Source organism: Triturus cristatus, chromosome 7 (assembly GCF_964204655.1).
Source record: "Triturus cristatus chromosome 7, aTriCri1.1, whole genome shotgun sequence".
Classification (NCBI taxonomy): domain Eukaryota; kingdom Metazoa; phylum Chordata; class Amphibia; order Caudata; family Salamandridae; genus Triturus; species Triturus cristatus.
The window spans coordinates 998,837,538-998,850,987 of NC_140590.1; positions in this window are offsets into that span (position 1 = coordinate 998,837,538).

The following is a 13,450-nucleotide window of genomic DNA, read 5'->3' on the forward strand; positions in this document are numbered from 1 at the left end:
AACAAATGTAGTATGTGTCGCTGTGCAAAGCAAAGGCAGCCTAAAGATGCTAATACGCGCTACCAAGGGAGAACGGACGTGGGCCCAGAAGGGGAAACACTACATCAGGGGTAGCAAGAGCTCTGGTAGGAGCAGCTGCTACCCCTGTCTCTGAAGATGGTAGCACTCAAGCAACATTCAGAGTGAGCCACAGTTGCTGTTCGGGTCATTTGATATTGTTTCCCTCCACCTGTGGCTGTCCTCCGCATTTTTTGTGATCTACAAAGTTGTGGCTCTTGCCTTATGGCCTCTGTGGTGTTCCAGTGCTGCCCTACTGAATCACCGAGATTGCATCAGTCCAGAGACTACACACTCTTTCTGTTGTTCAAAAGTAGCCCTGTACTCCTGGATTATGGCTGCTAATGCTCCTAAAGAGAACAAGACTCATATATCCAACTGCGCCATACATTGCTTTTCACAACCGCAACAGCAAAGACTCCCAATGTGCGGTTGTGTATACAGTGAAATGCAGTAATACTTGTACAAAACATCAAACCAGAATGTCTGACCCTATCGCACAGGCCAAACACACCACCTAGGCTCGATTGCTATAAATTCTGTATTAGTTTACTGCCAGATGCTGCTAGCTGCATATTGTTCCATGCCCACTTGAACAACCCAAAATGCCTGTTAAAATGTATATGCAGAAAAGTAATATAAAGCAATGCGATATCTCCCTATTACATTTTACCATGCTATTTGAGCATTTCTAATTGAATAAAGGTATTATGAGATAGATAGATGGCTGGATGGATGGATGGATAGATAAATACTTGTCATCATTCAGCTTCTACCTGTATCTGAGTGGCTGGCCTCACACCACCAACCAGGATTACACTTGTTCCCACTACTGCTGTGAGTCAAAGACGAAAGAGAAGGATCTTGGCATTCACTGAGCCCAAAGTAGTGTCTGGTTCTGGAGGTTCCTGGGTCAACAGAAATACTTGTTAAAGGGATTGTCAAAGTGCTCCAGAGTTCCCAAGGTCTCAGAGAAATGACTCCTTTTTCTGCAGCACCTTTCTTCTGGGAGTTCCAGGAGAACAACACAGAACAATTAAGAGGGCGCAGTGAGTTAAACATTCCTTGATGACATCTGATCTGATCTGCAAGTTTCACATTTGAATCAGGGCAAAGCTATTCTTACTCGATTTACCGACCGCAGTAGGACAGAAAGCTGAGGTCGGTGAGCCAGTTACTTACAGCCTTCAAAAAACACAGCACAAGTAGAGTATGAAGAGCTCAATCAAACACATTACTTTGTACAAACGAGTTCTCCATTGATGTGCACACAGTTATCCAAGGCAGAGGAGTTCAGTTATGAATCAGTTGCCTGTTGCCAAACCGGATGACCGACTCCATTGAACTGGGCAAGACATGCTACTATAACCCAATGGGAGGTAGGATGATGGCGGAAGTACATCACAGAACTCTTCGTTGCCGGATTCTATTCTTGGGGAGATCCATTGTGGTGAGGTAAGTAACAGGCTCACGGTACAAAGAAAGTGTACAATGAAGCAGTGCCATTAAAACCAACAAAAGTCCCTGCATGGATTTCGATTCTTAAAATATCTTTAACCATAAAAATTGTGTGCTTGAAGTAGATCTCCACTAAATTTAAAGTTGTGTTTTCGGAGGTGAGGTGGGGAAGGAGAGGTGACAGACTCATTGCATAAGGACACTCCAAAATGATATTTAGTGGCAATAAAATGACTCTGCAAATGTAACCTTAAAAAACATTTAAGTCTTACTCATACTGACACACGCTTTGATCGCATCTGGCGTCCACTTATACACCACCTTACTAAAACCGAACATTCCCACCTGATTCCTCCTAGATTGCGGGCTCTGCAACTGTTCGACGATCCCTTGGAGCCTTACTCTAGAGCAGGGTTACTCATAGTACGGCCCGTGGGCCGCCAGCGGGCCGGCAAGTCTTCCTTGGCGGCCCGCGGACCTTTCAGACATCGTACCGGTGTACAAGCGAGGAAGAATGGAGTTCAGGCAGGCAAGAGCCCTATTATGCACTCGAAGACGGAGGGCTGCTCTGGTTGGCTGAAGCTCCCGCCCACGTTCGAAAATAGCCCGCAGTGTGCAACGATTGGCTACTCAACCGGAGGCTGCAGGCTGTCTCTCCAATGAGCTGTGGATAAAAGGGAACCCTCCGGTTGGATGATGTACGTTGGAGCCGAAGCCCGCGCCTTGGTCAACCTTTGTCTCCGTGTCCATCCATTCAATTGTAGTCACACGGACCGCTCGCCCCCGGTCAACTGGGCGAGGAGCCCAGGATGTTATAAGTGTACCACCCTTGGTCACCCTGGAACACGCCGCCGTTAACTGCGCTCGATTTCACGTTCACATCGTCTGCTTTATGCAGACACCATTTCGAGTCTACCCGGATACAGTGAAAGCACGAAGGCACACGTTATCTCACATTATAATGGGATCAGGGCGGCGCAGACCTCCTACTTTGCTGATAAAATTATAGCAGCCAACTCAAAACCCAAGGAGATTTTCCACATAGTTAAAAATTGCATCAAAGCAAATACTGCCTCCCCCTTGACAAAAACGCCGGAACAGTGTAACGAGTTAGCAGATTCTTTTCATAATAAAGTCTCTCAAATATACTCTTCTTTTCCGATAGTAGCCAATAACTCAGGAACATCCAATCATACTCTTTTGAGCACTATCCCCCCCTCAGACCAGTCTATTCTGGAACGCTTCCCTCTAATAGACCTGGACACCCTTCACAAACTGGCACGGCTAGTTAAATCTGGCTCCCCCCGCGACCCGGCCCCTCCGGAGACACTACTCCAGGCAAGCCAATCTATACTTCCCGTGGTACTAGACCTACTCAACTCTTCCATCGCCTCCTGTACTGTACCCACCGGATGGAAGAGAGCAATGGTTCGGGCGTTGTTAAAAAAACCCACCCTCAACCCAGAAGACCACTCCAGCTACCGCCCAATCTCCTTACTTCCCTGGGTAAGTAAGGTGCTGGAGAAGTACATAAATACCCAACTAGTACAATTCCTGGAAAACAATCTGCTCCTGGACCCAACCCAGACAGGCTTTAGGCCCAAGCACGGCACTGAAACGGCCCTGCTTGTAATCATCGAAGAGTCGCGGAAGATACTGGATCAGGGAGGATCAGTGGCAGTGATCCTCCTTGATCTAAGCGCGGCCTTCGACACGGTCAGCTACGCCACCTTGCTGAACCGCCTATGTAACATCGGCGTCACAGGTGATGCTTTGAGATGGTTTGATTCTTTCCTTAGCAACAGATCGTTTCAGATGTTTGACGGGGATACAGTATCAGCCAGTAAATCGTTGAACTGTGGAGTACCGCAGGGCTCCTCACTGAGCCCTGCGCTGTTCAATGTATACATGGGGCCACTGGCTGGGATCGTCAAGCCATACGGTATAAAAATTGTATCGTATGCCGACGACACCCAGCTAGTGGTCTCATTGGCTCAAGAGGGTACCAAACATATGTCAGGAGGTCTGATGAGATGCCTTGAGAATGTTAAGGAGTGGATGACACTCTCCCCCTTAAAGCTTAATGGAGACAAAACTGAGCTCATGCTCCTGGGCCCAGCATCCCCAGTGTCTCTCATCCCCCTCTGGCCCCCTTGTTTGGGTACCCCCCCAACTCCCAAGGATAGCGTAAAAAGTCTAGGAGTTTGGCTTGACAAAGCCCTCTCCTTCTCTACTCAGGCCACCAAACTATCTGCCACATGCTTTGGCCTACTAAGAACACTAAGGAAAGTTCTTCCTCTCCTACCAATGGAAGCCAAACAAGTGGCAATACAGGGCCTGATTCTGTCCCGGTTAGACTCGAACAATGCCCTGTATGTTGGAGCTCCAGAGATGACCCTGCGAAAGTTACAGGTGGTGCAGAATTGTGCGGCCCGCACCCTTTTACAGATCCCGCGAACTCAGTCAGCAAAACCCGCAATGAACAGTCTCCACTGGCTTCCAGTGAGACAAAAAGTGGCATTCAAGGCACTTTGTATTGCCCACCGGGCTTTCTGGAAGTCGGGCCCAGTTATCACCAACAATTTAGTCACGCAATACCACCCCAACAGAAACCTTAGATCTACGGAGGCCTTCCTGGCTGTGGTACCCAGAATCAGGAGAGCTAGGTCCGGAGGCAGGATGTTCTCCCTAAACGCCTCTAAGATGTGGAATTCACTCCCCTTACACCTTCGGACTAATTCAAACCTACTCTCCTTCCGCAAACAATTGAAAACCTATCTGTTTGCGAGGTCTACCGAACCTTAAACCCATCCGTCATATTCAGTTCTGTCTTATGCTTCAGCGCTTGGACGCCCTTGGGCAGCAACCGCGCTATATAAATAACAATACAATACAATACAATTATAAACTGAGGTCCAATAACTCCCAGACCCCCTTCTTTCTTTGGGAGGGAGTTGGAGGGAGACGGAGGGAGGGAGAGGGAGACAGAGGGAGGGAGGGAGACGGAGGGAGGGAGACAGAGGGAGGGAGGGAGGGAGGGAGGGAGACAGAGAGAGACGGAAGGAGATGGAGGAAGAGGGAGGGAGAGAGACGGAGGGAGGGAGATGGAGGGAGAGGGAGACAGAGGGAGAGAGACAAAGGGAGGGAGATGGAGGGAGACAGACGGAGGGAGACAGAGGGAGGGAGGGAGAGGGAGGGAGATGGAGGAAGGGAGGGAGAGGGAGGGAGGAAGATGGAGGGAGGGAGGGAGATAGAGGGAGTGAGGGAGACGGAGGGAGATGGAGGACGGGAGATGGAGGGAGAGGGAGGGAGAGAGACAGGGAGGGAGAGAGACGGAGGGAGGGAGATGGAGGGAGACAGAGGGAGAGAGACAAAGGGAGGGAGATGGAGGGAGACAGAGGGAGGGAGACAGAGGGGGGGAGGGAGCGAGAGGGAGGGAGAGGGAGGAAGGGAGGAAGAGGGAGGGAGGGAGGAAGATGGAGGGAGGGAGGGAGATAGAGGGAGTGAGGGAGATGGAGGGAGATGGAGGACGGTAGATGGAGGGAGAGGGAGGGAGAGAGACAGGGAGGGAGACAGAGGGAGGAGGCGACAGAGGGAGGGCGACAGAGGGAGGGCGACAGAGGGAGGGCGACAGAGGGAGGGCAACAGAGGGGGACAGAGAGGGAGGAGGGAGACAGAGAGGGAGGAGGGAGACAGAGGGAGGAGGGAGACAGAGAGAGGAGGGTGACGGAGGGAGGGCGACGGAGGGAGGGAGACAGGGAGAGAGACAGGGAGAGAGACAGGGGGAGAGAGGGAGGGGGAGGGAGGCACAGGGAAGGGGAGAGAGGGAGAGGGAGGGAGGTGGAGAGAGGTAGGGAGAGGGGGAGGGAGGGGAAGGGAGAGGGGAGGGGAAGGGAGAGGGTAGGGAGGGGAGAGGGAGAGAGAGAGAGATGTGTGTATGCCTGGTCTGGTGGCTCAGTGGATGAAGGCGTCTGCTGCAGGGACCTGTGTTCAACCTCATGGTCACAATTTTTTTTTGCTTTAGCCCCGCCCCTCCCCCTCTGACCCCGCCTCCACCGGTGCGGCCCTCAGCCACAAACCACACTGTAAATTTGGCCCCCGAGAGAAAGTTTGTGAGTACCCCTGCTCTAGAGGCAAGAGACCAGACTCCTCGGAGTAGTCTGCGATACCTGCTGGGCGGGCCCTCTGAGCCCTAGGACCGCTGGCTTCCACTCTGGGTCTTGGCTTTTTTCCCCTTCTCCTCATTCCCTTGGCACATCCGCTTTTCCCTTTACTTTCTTCTCTGTCCTCGCCTTCTTCTGTTTCCTCTCCTCTCTTTTTTTCTCCTTTCTTTTCTTCATCTCCTTTTCTTTCTTTTGTTATATGATGGTTCTTATGTTATTTGCCGCAAAATGTATTGATGCTCTCACAGTATGACCTGTGCCTTTCGCTTGGGCGGGGGCCCTGCTCTGCCTAGATTTTGTTAGCTTTGATCCACTGTTTGATTCCCTGGTTGCAGCTGTGGTCCTTCAATATTGGACAATGTCGCCTTCGCTGGGCCTTTGCCTCTTGGCCCCCTGCATGGTCTCTCCCTGAGAACTGACGAGAACTCTCTCCTGAAGGCTGACTTTTAAGTTTTGAACTCTCGCTATGCCCCCCTCCCATATGTGTTGAAATGTCTCGAACTCTGTATCTCTTTCTTTCCTGCCGGGTCTTCAGACTGATGGTTTATTTTGTTGATGTTTATTTGTTACACCCCCCGCCCTTGCCCTCCACTCTTTGTGGCATGTGTAATTTTCTATCTGCTTCTGTTAAATAAACAGATAGTACATAAAAAAACATTTAAGCATAGAAACATTTGGGAAATTAACAATTATTTTTAAAGTTTCGGAAGTGCTTTTTTGAGGAGCTGCACCTTGCATATTTGATGGTACACCTGTATTGAACTTTATTTGTTGGGCATTATAATTATTCAATTTTGGAGAGTTAGCAGAGGGTAGGAATGGGAAGCGATAAGGATATCCCCTGAGTCAAGTTCACATTTGGGAATCATCTCTGTGGATGGCATTGAGCATCTTGGTTGTAGGAACCACGCGATCAAATTCAAGTTACTAAGGTAACTGTCTAAAATAAAAATTTGAAAATTCAATTAAAATGATATACGAAATGCAATACTTCTATGTACCTTTGTGCTATTGTAAAGTCATAGGGCCTCATTTACCAGATTTTGGCGCAGGGCAGTGGTGCAAGGAATCTTGCCTTGCTGCTAGGCGTCAAAAGAAAAGGGCAGTAATGCGCAGTATCTCTGAGATATGGCGCATTCCTGTACTTTTCCCCTGCACTGGCGCACAGTGACCTGCCATGGGCCAACTCAGGCACCCTTGCGCCATGGTGCAAGGGTGCCTGCGCTGTAGGGGTGATTGTTTTTGTGTAGGAAGGGAAACCTTCCTGCACAAAAACAATCATGAGGATCATGCAGAATGCGGTACACATGGAAAAGGAAAAACGAGGAGAAATAAAGGTATTTCTCCTCATTGCGCCTCCCTTAAGAATCTGATGCATTACCAGGTTTACAAAACCTTGTAAATCTGGGAACGTGTCAGATTCCATGGATTTCGCTTGGAAACACCCACAGTAACGCCCATGGAATTCCCCTTTCATGCGGTTTAATGAGTGAAAGGGGGCCATATTTACAAGGCCATGAAAAGCCACGCAGGGTGACTTTACTTGGGATGCTAAATATGGGCAGGCACACTGTGCCGCCGGTGTGTCCAAAAGAGGGACGCCCCGGCAGCGCAATGGGCTTGTAAATAAGCCCCATAGTTTTGAACTGCATTTCCACACATTTCAAATGCTATATTTTTTAGCAATTGCATAGAAAAGCCTTATAACAGTTGTATCTAGTGTTTCTTTAACTCTCTGTTGTGCGGGGTTCAATTGTCTTTTTTATGCTAATCACTAATAACATGCTTGAGCGGAAATACCTTAATTTTTGTTAGAAAATAGATTGATAGATAGAAATTTATTTCTACAACTTAATTATTAAATGCATGGAAATAAAGCTGCAAAACATTTTTAGAGATGTCCTTTACAATAGTTCCAAAGTAATTTTTTGGGACAAATTAACAGGCAGCTTTTTTGCCTTTTACCAATTATCTCTCAATATGCCTGCGTGCTACGTCAAAAAAAGTGACGCTCTGTTGGCGCAAGGGGCTTGTAAACATGCCCCTTGGTCTCCCACCAGAGAAGCTGCTGGAGGTTTTCTCCTTAATCCCTGCAAGTGCACAGAGACTCCTGCTATCCCAAACTTCTATTTAGGGAGGGGGCTGTGATCCCATCCCGGTTAGATAACCCTTTGAATTTGTAATTGTCCCCTGGTCATTGAGTGGTATCATGGCTCCAGCTAATTTCCTACCTTTGTGCATAGGCAGCTCGCTGATGGTTTCTAGATTTGGCCCTATGTGGATCATTGCTGCTGAAGTGGATCCAGGATATGGATCCAGCATGGATCCAGCATGTTACTCTCTTTAACCTGACCACACAAAGGCTGTGGTCCTGCTGAAGCTATGCTTGGATCCTCCGCTGTTGCTGACTTGACGCCTCAACCAATTCCAAGGAGTGCTGAGATCAAAGAGACCCTGAGCCCACTGCTCTCTCCACCACGAGAAGGGGGTGGGCTGCTGGAGATTCACGCTCGATGATTGTGGGTGTTCATAAATAGCGACGGCGAGCCTCTAGCCCCGAACCATGAGATGAGTGGGGTGCATGAGAGATAGTCCACTGGCAGTGCAAGTAAACAGTGTTTTCTCAATGTAGCAAGTACACCTGTTTCTGCACAACATTTGATCAATTTTATCAATTCCCTTGCTCTGTGTCTACTTGTCTTGTGTTGCGGTCCAGAATAGTATTGGGTCATCAGCTAGCGGGATAGCTAACTAGGCTACTGGGTGCTCTTTGTGGTCCATTGTGAGTCCTATTTTAGTCCCGGGCTGTTGGCCTTCAGTGTCTTTTGACACCCTCAAGGTCATCATGCCACACCTCTACGTATGTTCTCAACTATGAGGCACGGTCTCCCTGCCTTGTGGGTACCGTAAACACTGCGGATACTGTTGTGTTTGCTGTCTGTAGTAGTAGTAACCATATGCCATGCAAACATCTTTAAAAACCAAAGAGAAGCAGAGTGGGGGGATGGATAAGAGCCTCCATTTACCAGCTACTTGTCTATATTCATAAAGATCTCTGAACATTAGCTGTTTGTGAGCCTTGTAAGTCTGTATATGTGCTGCTTTCATAAAGTTTGTTTCTTTTCCATTCTACCTACACTATTAGCTTTGCACACAACAGAGCTTACCGAACATTAACACTGATCACAAACACTGTATTGGGTTTAGACATTAGTCCTGGTTTTAGTACTCTGTTGTGTTTACATCTGCTCTGACTGCTGCTCACTAAACTAATTTTGACTACCTAAACCCATAAGAGATGATGACTGTTCTCATTGTGATATGATCGATTCATTGTACCGGCACAGTTTTATATTTAGAATTGTGTTTGTTACTTATTTCTGTGTGTTTATGTTTATATCATCTCTGAAATAGTATTAACATTATTGTGTTCACACAACCTTTGGTTGGACAGTAATTTACAAAAATGTGTCAGAGTGAGGCGTTAGCTGTCATGGCTTAACGCCTCAATCCGCCACTTCAGAAACGCAAGGCTGCACCATATTTACAAGAATATGGTGCAGCCTTGCGTTTCCCCCTGCGCTACACTTAGCAACCTAGCACCAACGCAGTCACCCTTTCACCATAGTGCAAGGGTGTTTGCGTGCAGGGGAAGATTGTTTATGTGTAGGAAGGTGTCCCTTCCTGCACATAAACAATTTTTAAATGCCGTTTTGTCACTTCTATGTGTGCTGCTTATTTTCGCAGCCATTCACAAAGGGGAAGGTCTGGGGACCCCTTCACATTTGCGAATGGTTTACCACCTACTTGAAGTAGGTGGTAAACTGCAAGCGTTTTGCGACCGCAAATGCAGTCACAAAACAATGGTACGTACCATTTGGACTCGCTATTAGGAAGAGACGCAGTTGGCACGCCCCTTCCTAATAGCGAGTCACAAACGCTATTTCGCGAGTGGTGACTCTCAACATAGCATTGGTACATACCACCACCGTTTTTTGCGGTCGCAAAAGTGTTGAATACCCTTTTGCAACCGCAAAAAACGGTTGTACATCTGGCTCCTGGTGTTTAATCGAGGCTTCACGGTACCAGGTGGTATACGCCAGTAAGGTGTTAAAACACTCTGAAAGCAGCATATATTCAGGGGGATCCTTTTAAAAATCCTTGCTATTCCCTTACAGCTGTTGAAGGCATGGAGGACTAGTGTCACTGTTAGTCTTCACAACCTTCTAGAAGGAATACGTGCTCTTCCCCGTGGTCTACGATCATGTTCCTTGGGCTGGCCTCATAGATCACCACTGGAGTCATAGACTTGTCTCACAGACATTACTTTTGCCACAATCCTTGAAGTTGAGTTTAATGAGGTCAAGCAATGCTGGTCTGGCCCTGACCATCCTTTCCATGTGTAATTTGCTATTTCCAATCAGTTCTTGTTTATAGCTTGTATCCTTACTGGAAAAGCGCATACGCATCAAAGGCCTTTAAGTAAAAAAGACTTGGCTCTTTATTTTCCCCGGGTCCTTGCCCAAAAGTCATGCTCACTTTACATGTCCAATGCTCTTATACACTCTGGTAGACAATCTAAATAAAAAAGGGAGGAACACAACGAGAGCAAAATGGCTGATAAAGTCTTACAACTGCCAAACATTTTCTTGGCCTCCAGAGTGGAGCAGCCTGCCACAGTCGCCTGAGTCATATGTTTATTTTTCAGTGGACCTCCTCGTCTTCCCTGGACAGATCTAGTTTTCAGCCATTATTTCATTGCAGATTGCATTACAGGATTAAACTGCTGGGGGGCTGGTATGAGTAATGGCAAGAAAATGTGATTGTGATGAATTAATAACATGATTTCAGTGGCTCTGCCAAACCATTTGGAAACACACAGAAGCAAATTCTTACTTTTTTCGCAATGACTGAAAAACTCCAGTCTGTAGCTTTTCGTGTGGACACCACTCAGGCCGTTTGCGGTCACGTCGTCCCGGCACACTCCGTGCTGGTGAATACCCTTTTGGCAGTGAACCTGTCATCAGTGCCAGAGGAGGCGTCACAACATGGCAGCTGCTAGCACGATGAGGTGAGGAGCCCCAGTAGCTGTCTGCACAACATGGCAGTCACTAGCACGATGAGGTGAGGAGCCCCAGTAGCTGTCTGCAAAACATGGCAGCCACGGACAAAGAGGGAAGCCAAGAATGAAGGGCTTGGATCAGTAACAGGAAGGTCTAACAAGGAGGATTCCCACAGTCTGGAAAAAGAAACCAGAAGTTGCATTGCAGCCAGAATACAAAGAACACATTGACACCCTAAACAAGTGTGATGTTCCTTCAAGTGTCAAAACATGGATGGGTGTGGGAAACACCCCTGCATGACCCATACCCGCAACCAATGGGATACACTTTCTCTGAGCCTTGGTCTTTGTTCATTACTGGTTAAAAAAAGGGACAGAACATTTCTGTGTCCTTCAAAATAGTCAAAGTGTGAAAAGGATCTCGAAGTGGACCTTTAATTTGCCCTAGGACAGAAGCTCCTGGTGAGGTGATACAGCCCTTAACTCTTTACTGGCCCACTTGGCCTTCCAGCTTGAAGTATAAACAACAAAAACAAGTTGCCTGTTCATCACTGGGCAAAGTCTGGTAGCAAATTGGAGTTATTTGAATCATCAGACAGGATTGAACTGTTTCAACAATGTCCCTATTTCTTTGACCATTTGGAAAAGTGAGGCCACTCTCTCTTGCATCACTTTTGGTCAAAATGAATTCTGTAGGGAAAACGTTTGCTAAGTACTTTAATGTATTGTTTAGGTTCCCATTGCCACTTAGACATACGATGACTATCGTTAGGAAGAAGAAAGGACAGATATGTCCAACACATGCATAATATATCAATACATTGAGATTTAAGCTTAACGGCCAGGGCATTTAAGCTGAGGAAGATGACAAGGCTGTGCTGTGCTCTTTGCCTTGTCTCGCAACGCATCACATGGCCGTCTTTGACAAGCTGAATTATTTTGATCAAATCAAATTAAGGTTCTTTCATAGCAATTTTAGAGCAAATTTGTCAGTTCCACTGTACACTTCACAATCTGTAATGCAGGACTTGAAAAGGCTCCAACACCTCAACGGTAGACGACAAAGCCAGTTCCAAAAACCTACACTGCAGCGGATTACGAAGAAAAAAGGTAGCACCTCTTTAAGAATAAAACAGAAACAAATATAGAAGATATGCAAGGAGATACTTGAACCCCTGGATATTTGCTTACATACAAAAATAATGTAACATGTGTAACAGTGTCCGTAGATAATGTCGCATCCACATATTTTTCAATAGCAAAGTTTGAACACTTATTAGACGTTAACGAGAAGAAGAAAAGACCCAGAGGTTAGAAATTCTTTACAGAAGCATCCAGGACTATCATCAGAACAAATGCTTAGTGTAAAGCTAAAGAAGCAGATCCACACATCCTCAATACCAGAAACAAATGGAGCATCCCACAATGGAAAACAAAGGAAGAAGACAAGACATGTGTGGAAAAAAATGTTGGGAAGAACTGAACGGAACAAAGAACTTGCACCACTCACTGTGTGGCCAGGCACCACAGCACTGAGCAAACTGCGACTGACTGTCTATAAAGCTATGTTAACCTAGAAGTGCAAGAACGGAGCAAGCGCCTAGCGACAATCTAGAATGCACTCTGTTGTTATGGTCAGTCTTCTGTTGCCCATGTGGCTTCCTTGCCACAGTATCTTCTTGAACCACAACATCCAGGTATGGAAATGTTAAGATACAAATCCCACTGTATATATGTGTCTATTGGGAGCACTACAAACGCCCTCAGGGTTTGCCTCAATGCACGATAACTAGCAAACCAGATCACCACAAATAATCTAACAAAAAGACCTAGAAAGAAATGGAAACATAGTGAAACTTTGAGTTCTGGCAGAGTGATGATCTATATATATGTCATTTATAGCTTCAGCTCATCTACTCTTGTATGTACCTCATTGACCTACATTTCTTATTTGTCATAATGTGTGTCTACTGCATTTAAAACTATTGACAGTAGCTTGGTTGCTGAAGTCACACTTGCACAATAATGAAATGTAAATAACAGGTGCAACCTGATCCAGAAGCATAGCTACCCCAAGCCCCAAATATGTGCAAACAAATACTCTTTTTAAGGTGTGGAGATGCTCTCCATGCTATGTGGGATGATGTATGTAAGATGCGCCTTTACCCATTGATGGTTAATGCCACAGTAAGTAAACATTTGGTCCACACAACTTGAGTGCTGATAAGTATCCAAGAAGGCCCATATTCAAAGGACCTTACACTAATAACAGAACAACAATTCCCCGACAGGTCCCCCCACCTTGACAGTTCTCCCAAAGCTCTTGTCCTGGTTCAAATAACAAATAAAGAGGGATAATGGTTGTGGATGGATCATGAGGCCGTATTAAACGGCAACCGGCCCTAGGGTCATACAATCCTTCTCTGTGTTGATGCTATTGAGACTACGAGGAACATCTCACCCATTATTCCCCAGCAGGGGCATCATCTGGGGTTCCTTTAAAGCGAGTAGCATGGCCGCCCATGCCCTTAGATGGTCTTCTAGTTTGTCATCTTTGCAGACGTGTTTCATGAGGATCTCCTCCAGAGTTGCTCTTTCAGTAACATACTGGAGCGGAGCCAGTCCAATTGCTTAAAGCTGTCTGAACTAAGCCATCTAATAGCCATTCAGTGTATTGCTGACAAAAGACAAAGCAGTATTCATTTCCTGC